Source organism: Lycium ferocissimum, chromosome 6 (assembly GCF_029784015.1).
Source record: "Lycium ferocissimum isolate CSIRO_LF1 chromosome 6, AGI_CSIRO_Lferr_CH_V1, whole genome shotgun sequence".
NCBI classification, from domain to species: Eukaryota; Viridiplantae; Streptophyta; class Magnoliopsida; order Solanales; family Solanaceae; genus Lycium; species Lycium ferocissimum.
Genome location: NC_081347.1, coordinates 40,983,894 through 40,997,484, shown reverse-complemented (window position 1 = coordinate 40,997,484; position 13,591 = coordinate 40,983,894).

The following is a 13,591-nucleotide window of genomic DNA, read 5'->3' as shown; positions in this document are numbered from 1 at the left end:
TACTTGCCCGTGGGTCCCGCGACTTTCCTTTGTATAGTTCTGACGACTTTTGAAAGAACTTAGTATGGCTATCATCACGACCCCCGAGTATGGTTAGTTTACTTATTTATTGAGTTTGTAATGATGATTTTATCCATATGGTTACTCGGACTCCGCCGCATCCCGTCGTATCTTTCGCCGAGTCCCGGCCGCTATGTTGTCGTGCGCACTATGTTATATTCCGGAGTATGATGTGTACGGCTCACCGAGCTCTCGCTGTAGGGCCGGTTCCGTTTATATTTTGGTGTTATGCGTCGTGTTATGGCGTTATGATGTGTTATGGAGATATGTCGTTACGGAGATATGAAATCTTCTGGCGTTATGCTGTGTTATGGCGCCAATGACGGGAGGGCAACCATATTCCCTGAGCCCCATGTATGATTTGTGTTTCAAAACTAAATATTTTGATGTTTTGCATTTTGTACTTATTTACTGTACTTCTTGTTCCGATTATGATTCTTGTTCACTGTATTTCATGCTTTGCATACTCAGTACATATTCCGTACTGACCCCTTTCTTCGGGGCTACGTTTCATGCCCGCAGTACGTACGCCCATCTTGGTGATCCGCCACCCTCAGACACCCCTCTCGTTACTTTGGAGTGCTCCTTCGTTCCGAGCCTATATTTTGGTACGATTCTTCCGTCGTATATATGCATATGTCTATTCTGTGTGGGCACGGCGGGGCCGTCCCGTCATATGATTCCGTTGTTCTTCTTAGAGGTCCGTAGACACATACGTGGATTGTGTATATTATTGTTCAGACGTGTTCGTATGTTTTATGTTTTGGGCGGTCCCATTCGCCGCGGCAGCCTTGTCGGCTCGCGTTTGTATATATTTTGGGACGCTATGCTTTATGATAGCCTTGTTGGCTTCTGTGATATATATGCTTGTCCATGCGATAATTTGGAGACTAAGTATGATCTTTGTATATGTGTAAGTAAATGCTGATTCCGTTATCGGTACGTACGGTGCCCGGGCCGGCACTAGTCACGGCCACGGGTCGGGTCGTGACAGGCATAGTAGTTTGTTGACAGGCGTGGCTCACCTAGACACGAATGTGAATGTACGATGAGAGGTGCCCGCGGGTTAGCCTGTGCGCCCGCGCGCGCCCTCCTCGGTCGGACATGCAGGGGAGCCCTCAGGTCTGCACGCCACGAAATATCTCCACCAGGTCTTCGCATCACCGCGAAACTAATAGGACACATAATCAACCCCATGGGTCTCCAAAATCCCCATATGGTGCAGCAACTCATGCATATCAAGAATAAACTCATAAGCATCCTCAGACGAAGTACAAGAGAACCTCGGCGGCTCTAACTTCCTAAATCTCCCAACAAGATCTTGATCAGAAGCAGTCATAACAGTGCCCTCCATGGGCCTAATATCATCACCAGGAGCGGGTATCGCATCAATGCGATGAGCCATAGCTGTGACGGGATGTACTACCCACGTAGGTCCCTGCTCAGGGGTCTGCACCCCAACCCTAGTCTGTGAACCCCCGTCCGGAGTAGTAACACCTGTTGCCGCCTACTGGGCATCAAGATGAAGTAAGACCCTAGCCATAGTATCCCCGCATGGCCCCACTCTCGTAAGTAACCTCAAAGTCGTGTCCGTGCCGAAGCCACATCCCCGGCTCGTGGAGACGAAGATCTCTCTCGCGCCTGCCCTACCACGTGGCCCCGCCCCTAGCTAGGGCAACCCCGTGGCCGCTCGCTCTGTCGCGCCCTCTGGATGTCACTTGCCCTCGGGTGCCAGCTGTAGCTGCGGTCTCAGGCACCTGACCTCGGGCCATAATAGCTCGAGTCCTCACCGTTTGTGAGAGAAGAGATAAGAGTCAGATACCAATTTAATCTTTCCAGATACCAATTAGAATAAAGTAAAGACGAACGAAAGAAAGAAAGTGAGATTTCCTAAATGTCCTATAGCCTCTCCCAGATAAGTACGGAGCTTATCATACCGATCCACGACACTCTACTAGATACACTCTTGGATTAAAGACCGGGTAACCTAGGGCTCTGATACCAACTTGTCACGACCTATTTTGCCTAAGTCGTGCGGGCACTTACCTTCCCACCTCAGTAAGCAAACCCTTAACCCAACAATAAATAAAGTTACAAAACATAACTAATTAGATAAGTAAGCAAAAATATATATATATATATATATATATATATATATATATATATATATATATATATATATAAGCGAATGAGTGTGGAATAACAATGATACCCCTAGGGTCTAGTCTGAATAATAGAAGAGCATCTAAACAGGAAATAATACAAGTCTGGAATAATAATACATAAGTGTCTATGTCTCTGAATAGAATAGGACATAAGATAGAGAAGTCTTCAAGGCAAAAACGGCCATGCTCACATCTCGAAACTCCTGAGATAATGTTAAAACGACTATCACCACGCGTCACGTAAAGTGATTCAACCTAATACTCTACATTCATAAAAGAATGCAAAGAAGTGCAGGTCAGTACAAAACAACAGTACTGGTAGGCATCATCGGCCGACCAAGCATAGCTAACGCAATTCAGATAATAAAGCAGATAGGCAGACAAACCAACAAGTACAATCAAACATAATCGGAACCAAGTACACGTCATTGCCTAGGTAAAGCATCTAATCCCAATTGTGCCAAGTCTGAATATATCAAGTCCGAATCCAACATCACAAGTACAGCACCAAAATCATCTCAAATCAAGCCATAATGCAATGCGATGCAATAGAATGTATGCAACGCAATGCAATGCAAAAATGCGACGACTCGATAGCACAACGTACTCGCACAGTCTCGTGGAAGATGCGAATTTTATTTTTCTATATCGAACCTAAACGTCTCGAGTAGCACAACCCGATAGTGTGACTCGCGAAGTCTAAGTGTCACCCGTCCCACGAGTGATCTTTTCCCACATTGGATCTCACCCGACGGGACCCATCTATCCTACCCACGGGGGAGCTTCTCCATCCACCCGTCCCGATCTTTGCGGGGACATGGGGCCCCGCATTCAACGGAGAGGGTTCCAAACCGCAACATCGAGATATCGCAGTCCATGCACTCAACGATTCTAGAACTAACATTGGATATCGGCCATGCAATCAACGATTCCAGAACTAACATCGGATATCGGCCATCTTACGTCACTCAAGTAAAATCGAGAGAGTTATTGCATCAAATATCATCGATCTCAACAAAGGTATCATGAAAATGAGAGTGAGTACAATGCATGTATCAACATCAATAATCATGCTCAATATCACAAGTACCAACAATGGGTACGCCCACAATATATCCGAATCACAAATACCAACAGTGGGTATGCCTACAATATATCCGAATCACAAGTACCAACAGTGGGTATGCCAACAATATATCCGATCCACAAGTACTAACAGTGGGTACGCCAACAATATCATAATCAAGATGATAAAATAGAATCCAACATCTATCAACAACCCATGGCATCAAGCCAACACAATAGAACAATCAAATCACAACATAACGGGTGGCTAGCCCCAAACACGCAACAGGGCCCAACCTAAGGCAATATCCAACCCAACTTCATACCCGAAGGTTCACATGCTTTTTCCGACATTATAATCTAAATATGCGCTTCGCTATACGAAGTCTCACCAAGGGTAAGCCATAACCTACCTCGATGGCCGAACCGCAACACCAACAACTCACTCCTTTGCCTTGCCTTTCCGCTGAACCTCAGAACCAAAGTAGTCCAAGCATAATCGAAATCTAGATTAGAAATTATGAAGAATGATACTAATATTGCTACTATTCAATTTAGGGCAATTCTAACCCTAAAAATTGGAAAACGGGCCCACAAGGGCAAAACGAGAAATTCAGAAGCAAAATGCCAAATTAAGTACTAGGTGATCATACCCAACCACTAATTGCTGATTTAAGTCAAGGACTAGCCTAATTTCTGATTTCAAGCAAAACCCCTAAATTGGGTATAAACCCTAACTCTTTGATTCTGAATTTCAACACTAGAAATGGAAGATTTATGATTAACAAGCTTAGATTCATCAAAATTTAACATAAACCCCATCAATATTATCATCAATAAGCCTACAAAAAATGTTCATCAAAACCCTCTTTCAACTTCCCTCACTAAGGGATTATTAAAGGGAAGGGGAAATCTAGAATGATTATGATTAAAGGAAGTGTAAAGGAACAAGCAAGATTTACCTCCAAGAATATCTCCAAAATATCTCCAAGAACTGTTCCCCAAAGCTCTAATTTTGAAATGGGAAATAATGAGGGTCTAAGGGCTTTTAATACTTCATTAATTTTACAAACTACCCGTCACCTGCTTTAGCGGTACTGGGACCGCCCCAACGGTGCCGCTTCAGCGGTTAAGCCTAAAACGCTCGTCAAAGCCATAAAACCTTAGACCTCTCCAAATGGGCTATCAAGCTCCGCGGTGCTGGTGCCGCCAAAGCGGGTACCAGACACTAGAAAACACCCCAAGTTTCACAATTTGATCCAATTTTTCAACTAGTTCCCGAGGCCATCTGCTCACATACCATACATATAGGCACGCATAAAAAGACGCTACCAACGCGCCCGTGGCCTCGAAATTCCCAACGGAGGTCTCGTTGACCGAGTCAACCCCCGATGCCTTAATATTATTTTCCCAACCCGAGTCCCAAAATGCATCCGGTGCATTAAAAACCGAACCAAATACACACATAAGTTCTGAACGATCATCCGGACCTCTCAGAATCGAGGAATCTGGGAAAAGGTTCGTTTACCCAAAAGTCAACTTTGGGTCAACCATTTTTCACTTTAAGCCTATATTTCACAAAAGTTATCCGAATCCAATCTAGACACCTCGGGAAGCGTGCCAACAGTTCCCCGGGTCAAAAATGAGCTAATAAATGCTCGAGAAAGGGCAAAAATGCCGAAAGGACTATAATGACTAAACGAGTCGTTACATGTGAAGACTCAATTTAATAAAATAGTTAGAATTTTGAGGTCTGATAATGGAACTGAGTTCATAAATTCAGTGTGTGATAACTTGTTCAAATCCATGGGGATTATACATCAAACTAGCATTGCTTATACCCCTCAAAGAAAATGGGGTTGCTGAGAGGAAGCACAGGCATATACTTGAAGTAACTAGAGCTCTTAGGTTTCAAGGGAAAATTCCTATAAAGTTCTGGGGCTTGTGTGTTTAAGCTGCAAAGATATCTGATAAATAGGATGCCTAGTGTTGTGATTAACAATAAATCCCCTTATGAAAGGTTGTACAATAAGAGACCTTCTTTTGCTCATTTAAGAGTTATTGGATGCTTATGCTTTGCTAAGGTTTTTCAAGAGCATGATAAACTTAAGACTAGATCCAGGATTTCAGTGCACATGGGTTATTCCTGTTATAGCCCGTATTTTGTACGTTTGGAAATTTCAAAGTCGACGTGAAAAGTTAAGGGCGAGACCATTTTCAAAAAAATTATTTTGATGTACGAGTTGTTAGGAATGTTAGTTATGCACATTATTAGTATGGAAATATTGAGAAAGGTTAAGGGTAAAAAGAGAAAATTCGCAAAATGGCCCATCGTAATATTGTGGGAAGTCAAGGGGAAAATGGTAATTTTCAAAAGTTCAAGAAAATTTTGATGGCCAAAACTTACATAAGAAGAAACTTGGTCCTTTGTTAATTTTCAAGAAAAGGAAGAAAATTCTAGAAAAGAAAGAAAGGGGGGCTAAGTGTGAATTATAAGAAAAGAATTATATGGACCAAAGCTTGCATGGCAAGACATTAGTCTTCTTTATGTGGACTTAAGAAAATTTCAAGAAAAAGGAGAAAGTTCTAGAAGAAGAAAAAGAAAGGGGAACACGTGAACATATTTGAGGGACTTAAGAATAAATATGGATAAATGTTGGGAGCTAATAATATATATGTGTGTGTATGGTCATCATTTTAATACAAGAGTGGAGAGAAAGAAAGAAAGAAAGAAAAGAAAAAAAAGGAGAAGTAAGCTAATTCGGCCAAGAAGGAGGAGGAAGAGAAGATCAAAAATCTTGCCCAAAAAATTTTTTGTCTCATGGTATCTCTACTAATTCAAAGATGCTCTCCAACATGGTATAATTGTTGAAGCAAGAGAATTACTCTTTGGTGCAAAACTCCAAGCTTAGCTAAGTTGAGAAGTTGTGAAGGAAAGGTAAGAATTCATCTCCTTGTTATGTTATGAATGGTTTGGTATGTTGTAGTATGCTGGGAAAGAATGAAATTTATAAGAAAATATGGATGTTGAATTTGTAGCCGTGCATGTGCGTGGGTCTTGTATGTGTTGTTGTATGTAAGTATAATGAACTAAATTCATGTAGTAGGTCAAGTTGTTGTTCTAATGCATGGAAAAAAAAAGATGAAAGTTCATGAAAATATGTAGTGTTGTGCGTGGCCGTGCATATGCTTGATGTTTGGCCGTGTGTGTGTTTGTGTTGTACGGAGATGGTGGATTAATGTTATGAGTATTTTGTTGTCGTAATGTATAGAAATAGATGAGAATCCATGAAAAATACGTACGATGTAGTTGTGGCCGAATAAGGGGCCGTTTTGGTAGTTATGGTAGATTGATTTTATTTGATATTCTAGTTGTGGTTAATGTGGATTCTATGATGAAAATGATGGTTTGGTAGCTTGAAATGAAGTCGTCGACGTGTAGTTTGTTGATGCGCTTCGAAGTTAAAGGTAAGAATGTGTTATTGATGTTTCATTTAATCGGAGGTTGCGGATTATGTTGTGGCATTGGTTGAATTTAAACAAAATGTCGTTGGATCGTGTAAAACAAGTTATTAATGTTAGAAGGTGTTTTGAGTAAAATTATCAAGATTCGAGATATGATTGTTGGTTTTATTGTTGATATCAGGCCGAGTTCCATTCTCGGGTTGTCGTTGATTCGGGGACCGAGTTAGGATCTTGGGACGGCGCATTTACAGGGGGAAATGCCGCCGAAATTTCGTAGACAAGTTGTTGAATTAAGATTTGAGTTCCAAAAGCCTCACAATTAACATTTGGTAAATATGACCATTTGTAGATTCTGGGCGAAACGGGAATTGAGTTTGGACGAACGTAAGGCGCAACTAAGGTATGTAAGGCTTCACCCTCTCTTCTTTGGGATGTCTTAGACATAATAGGCTTGAATACGCGCCTCGGGGATGATTCCATTCCTAGAAATCCGAACTTGAAATTTCCCCTTTTTCATTCAATAGTAGAATTGAATTAAGTTTGGTGTGTTTTATTGAAATAATTGTTTAAACATCTCTAACTTGCCCAAATGGAACCGAGTGACCCTTAGACCTTCATAAGTGACTCCATGAAGCTTAACGTACGTAAATTGTGTACGCCACCTCATTTGATTCGAGGTGGGCCCACTGTTCCCGGATTTTCTTTATTGCTCCGTTTATCAAACGATAAGTGTTGTAACCACTCTAACGAGAATACTTCTATGACGATAAGGATAACGATGTAAGGAAGAGATGTCTATGATAAATATGGCAAGAATGCTTCCATGACTAAGAGTCTTAAGTTAAGAATCTAATACGAGTATGAAAGTGTTAAACTAGTTCTTGGTCCTTAATTCTATTCCTCGTCATGACACTTATTTTATAAAGATTTCAAAGCATATGAATCAACGTTTATGATGTCCATGTTTTCTTTTAATGTTATTTTCCGACGATAGTCTCGCCTTATGATCATTGTCCCTCCATGCGAGACATGACGACCCCGATGATTCCATAATATAATCGGAGGTCACCGACCTTACGTCACTCCGATGAGATTATAGCTTTTCCTTCGGCTCTCCCCGCATGCTATGACACGATATATGTATAAGTATATGTATATGTATATGTATATATATGTATATGTATATGTATATGTATATGTATATGTATATGTATATGTATACGTATACGTATACGGGGAAGACGGGAAAAAGCGGCAGCGCTTATAGACGCTATCCACCGATCGCCGGGTACGTAGCCGGCGGGCAAACCCAACGCGGGCAAACCCCGCAAGAACGCCGAGTCCCGCAGTGGGGGTAAGTATAAGGCTTGCCTTAGGCAAATCCCACATCGTTTAGGCAAATCCCACATTGGTTCGTGCAAATCCCATATCGGTTAACGTTGTCCCACGCGGATATATATATATATTTATGGTTAAATGGATCCCGCCGACGCCGCAATATGATATGTTCTATTTTCTATATATATGAAAGAAATGTTTTTTTCAAGAGAAAGATAAGCATGCATGGCATCCGCCCCGGTGGCACTCACGCCAAAGTTACTCCGCTATCCTATGATATGTTCTATGTTTCCACGCAGTTATCGTTCATATGTACATTTCTTACTATGTTACTATTCATGCCTTACTTACTCGCACATTGTTCGTGTCGACCCCTCTTCTTCGGGGTACGCGTTTCATGCCGCGTGTGCACACCCGTATGATGCGAAGTTAGCATAAAAGATGTTCCGGCGTAGTTGGCGAGCTCCGTTCGCTTCTCCGGGAGTGTAGCCGAGTCGAGCTTGTATGCTAGGATTTCGATTGCGCAAAAGAGACTTTGCGTGACGCAGTCGCGGGTATAGAAGTCGGGCGGCCGGCCGCTCCATCGGCCAATGTGTCATGAGTGCTATGTTATGTGTTTCGTATAAATATAGATTTTGTTTGAATTGAGTACAAAAGAAATTTCTGAAGGTTTTACTACGTTTTCATTCTTATTAATGTAAAAGTCTAAGGGAGTCTATATATGTAATAAAAGTCAGTGGGTTCGCTCGGCTCCGGTTACGGGGTCGGGTGTCCATCACACCCTAGTAAGATCGGGGTGTGACAATTCCTCTACAAAGAAAGGGTATATCTTATATGATTTGAAAGACAAGCTGGTGTTTGTAAGTAGAGATGTTGAATTCAGAGAGGATCAGTTTCCTTTTCAGACACAAACAGATACTGCTCAGCCTATATTTCTAGATAGTGACTCTGATCACTATATGCATGATGTCTTTACAGATCAAGTGCTTATAAGTCCTACTGCACCATCCTCTAATCAATTTACAGACTCAAGTACAAGTGACAATATAACTGATGAGTCACAGCCTATAAACACCAGTCAAAGCCAAAGTGCCATACCAATCCAAAACACCACTCAAAACCAAAACCAAAACCAAAATACTATATCTACACCAAACTTACTACCATCACCTGTCACTATTCAACATACAAATATCCAAGCACAACCAAATACAGTCCAACCTAAAAGAAGATATGAGAGGGGTAAAAAACCTCCAGTCTGGATGAAAGACTTTGTCAATTTAAACATATATCAAAATGTTCCTGTCCTATAATAATGTGTCACCTAAATACCAAGCTTATATAGAAGTTGTATCAACTAAAACTGAACCATCTTCTTACAAAGAAGACCTAAGGTGGATGAAGGCAATGCAAATAGAAATTGCAGCATTAGAAAGCAACACCACCTGGGAGGTTGTTAACTTACTAGAAGGAAAGATCCCTATTAGATGCAAGTGATCTATAGAATAAAGTATAAGGCCTCAAGTGAGAGTGAAAGGTTTAAGGCAAGGCGATTAGCCAAGGGCTATAGTCAAAGAGAGGGTATAGACTATCAGGAAACTTTCAATCCTGTAGTCAAAATGAAAACAGTGAGAACAGTACTTGAAATCTCAGCAATGCATAATTGGCACATCCATCATGTGGATGTGTTCAATGCTTTTTTGCAAGGTAATTTACATGATGAAATCTATATGGAATTACCACAAGGATTCTTGAGTCAGGGGGAGAATAAAGTATGTAGATTCATCAAAATCCTTGTATGGATTAAAACAAGCCCCTAGGCAATGGAATGTTAAACTAACAGATGCACTATTAATAGCAAAATTTCAGCAGAGTCAACATGATCACTCATTATTCACAAAAAGAACATCTGAAGGTATAACTATAGTACTAGTATATATGGATGGTATGCTCATCACAGGGAGCAGTTTGAAGTTGATCAAAGATACAAAAGAAACATTACAACAGACATTCAAAATGAAAGATTTACGTGAGTTGAAATACTTTCTTAGCATAGAATTTGCCAGATAAAAGGAAGGCATCCTAATGCACCAAAGGAAGTATGCATTAGAACTTATTTCAGAAACTGGGGTTGCAGTTGCTAAGCCATACTCAACACCATTAGACACAAGTATCAAACTCACAACAAAAGAGTATGATGAACATCTCAAAGCATTAGAGTGTGTTGATCATCTCAAGACAGCTCCTCATGTTTCAAAGGATCCTGCTACTGATCAAAACTCTTATCAAAGGTTGATTGGCAAGTTACTCTATCTCACTATGACTAGGCTAGACATAACCTTTAGTGTGCAGACCCTAAGTCAATTTCTACATAATCCTAAACAATCTCATATGGAAGCAAAGACTAAGGATTGTAAGGTATTTGAAAATGCAACCTGGCCAAGGAGTACTGTTGTCAAGCAAAAATGAGAAGAATATGACTGCATTCTGTGATGCTTTGATACCTAATTTTCACCTCATAAAACGCGTATTTTAATTTTTAAATTTTCCGAGTCTAAGACGGAGTAAGGGTGCCCTTAAAATTTAAAAATTTAAAAATACCGAGAAATTTGCAAGGATTGACGTTTAATTATTATTTTCCATAAAAACTAACAATTATAAGAAATTACGAGTTATTTACTTTCGCAAACGTAATTTGAAAAGATGAGACATATCCCGCTCCGTCTAACTCGAGAAGTTGTCAATTAAAAATGACGTATAAGTTACGGCTCATTTTGACCGCATTTCTCACATTCTTGAATATCCTCCGGAACTATATCAATATTAGGCTCATTTTGAAGCTAATATTTTAAATTTGTCAGTTTTAAATTTTTATTAGCCTAAATAACTATTTTATTTAGTTATATATGTATTTATATTACTTAGTCATTGTTTGATTTAAATTGAGAATAGGGCTAATTTAAAACGCTTAAAAAACTGGGGGAGGGGGGGGAGTTTATAAAAAATAAAGGGTGGAAGTTTATTAAAATAAACTTTCACCCCCACTCTTTATTTTCCATTTACCCGACTCCTCTTCTCCTCTTTCAAGAGAAAATGGCGACGCTTGTGGTTTGCTATTCGCCTAATTAATTCGGCGTCCATGGTCATTTTGACGCCGGATTTTTGAGGGTTTCCCCCCCCCCCCCCCGTCCTCTATCGTGTTTTCTTATGGTTGTCAGGTTTATTTTCACACAACTTGTTTGTTTTGATCTTGAATTTGACTCGAATGGGGCTTGGGATGTTGCTCGGGTCCTTTCGCGTGCGTAGTAGCCATGGGAGAGGCCTTGAGGCTCTAGCCAACTTGTGCACTACTCACAAAATGTGAAGGACCTAGGGTAATTTCCCATAGGTCCCTTCCAAAAATTCGAGTACTAGGTTTGGGGATTCTTATCTATTTGGGTACGATTGTACCGTTAAAAATGTTGCATTTTTGTTTTATTTGATGACTAGGTGTACTATTCCATTTTTGGCTGATTTATTAGATTTTATTTGAATTTTAGGGTACAGTTTGTTATATTATGTGATTTAGTGTTTATTTTTTATTGGATGCAGTACGAATTAGTACAAAGTTGTGGGAAATTCATTTGGTTTTTACTGAATTTGAATTGGTAGGGTTTTGCAATCGGGGGGGGGGGGAATTTAAAAAACCTAGAACCTTCTATTTATTTTATCCTCACCCCCCAATCTGTGCTATAAATAGAAGAGTTTGTTGCCATTTTTGGGGAGACTTTTTTTTTTTTTTTTGGAAAATTTCTGAGAAGGAAAAAGAGGTGTTAAATTCTCATTATTAGGATCCTATTGAAAAACCAAGAATACTATAGATATACTACGGAAATATTACAATATACCTATATTATACATATATTATCCGAAAATATACTACAACATATTATAAAAATTCAAAAAAAGCAAAGGCTGTTTTTTTTTTCAAAGGGAATCTTAGGTGTTGATATTGAAGTGTTGATCCAACCCCTCCTCTCTGATCTTTAGTTTGCCCTACAAAAAGGTAAAATTTTGTTTTCAGTTCACTTGATACTCATTTTAGTTTTCTTTTATGCATTTAACTTGGTTATAGTTCCTTGATTGGTGTTCCAAGCTTGTTTCTATTAGAACTGTCACGACCCGACTAGGGCCATGACGGGTACCCGAGGCTAACCATCGAGCACCACTCATTCTATTACTCATCATACTCATCAAGCATTCATTCATTAATCTTATACTCAAATCATAGGAAATCCATTTTTCACTTGAAACGTATTTACCTTTATATACATCATCCTTTCGTCTATCAAAAGAATACATATACAATAGGGATATCGTGAGACCATACTACCCACACATACGTATCTACGAGCCTCTACTAAAGTACTAGACATATGGACGGGACAGGACCCCGTCGTGCCCAAAACACACACACACACACACACATATATATGTATGTATATATATATATCCGGAACGATGGAGTGCTCTCAGTCAGCTAATAGCTCCTATGAGTCTGGATCACCTCCCTCGTTCACCGTGTGGGCATGAACACAACGTTCAAAGAAAATCGACGTCGTTATTTTTAACATTATACCGAGTATGTAAGGCATAAACAATAATAATACGTCAATGAAATATGAAGCATCAAATAGCGGAGAAACTCAGAATCGACCGTCAATTATAAAAGAAATAATGCATACCGGCTACTTCATAATCATCATCATATCATGTATGCATATATGTATAAGTCGCCCGACCATATGTGCACGGCAGGATAATCATTAGCCCGCGTCCGTGTGCACCATCTCACCGCCGCCCACTAAAGGGGCGTTCGCCATCCCATCTAGACATTACGTAAACGCCGCCCGCCTTAGCGCGTTGTCTCCGGCATATAGGCGCCGGTAATATCATCATCATGTACCATCATAATACATGCATAGAAACTCATAGACAACCATATTTTACCTGGGGCGACATGCGTCGTAAACCCCGATTCCATTACGGGACATTCATAAGCATTTTGCCTCACCTTGAAGGAATTAGCATATAAGGTGAGTGTATACAATAAACAACATCAATGGATCGTAATTAACATCGTTAGCTTTGTATAAACATTATATCGTGAACTCTAGAATCTTTAGACTTAAGCTCATCATCATCATTATCGTATTCGTAATGTATCTCTTATCTCATATGGCTATTCATGAACATAGACTCTTAGTTTTCGGAATGTAAGAAATTCAAGGAGAAGGAAGGAAAATCATGCCATAAAATTCATGCCTTAGAAAGAAAGGACTAGCCTCACATACCTCTTTCGTTTAGCTATTCTATCGTTTGATCGTTCTCCTTCGATGCTCGCGTTTCTACCTTCAAGAGAATTCGCATTAACATTAGCTAATCGATTATATGAACGTGCTTACTAAAGCTAGAGAAAATTGGGCAGCATTTCCTTTGTTTATACAACTTTCCTCCAT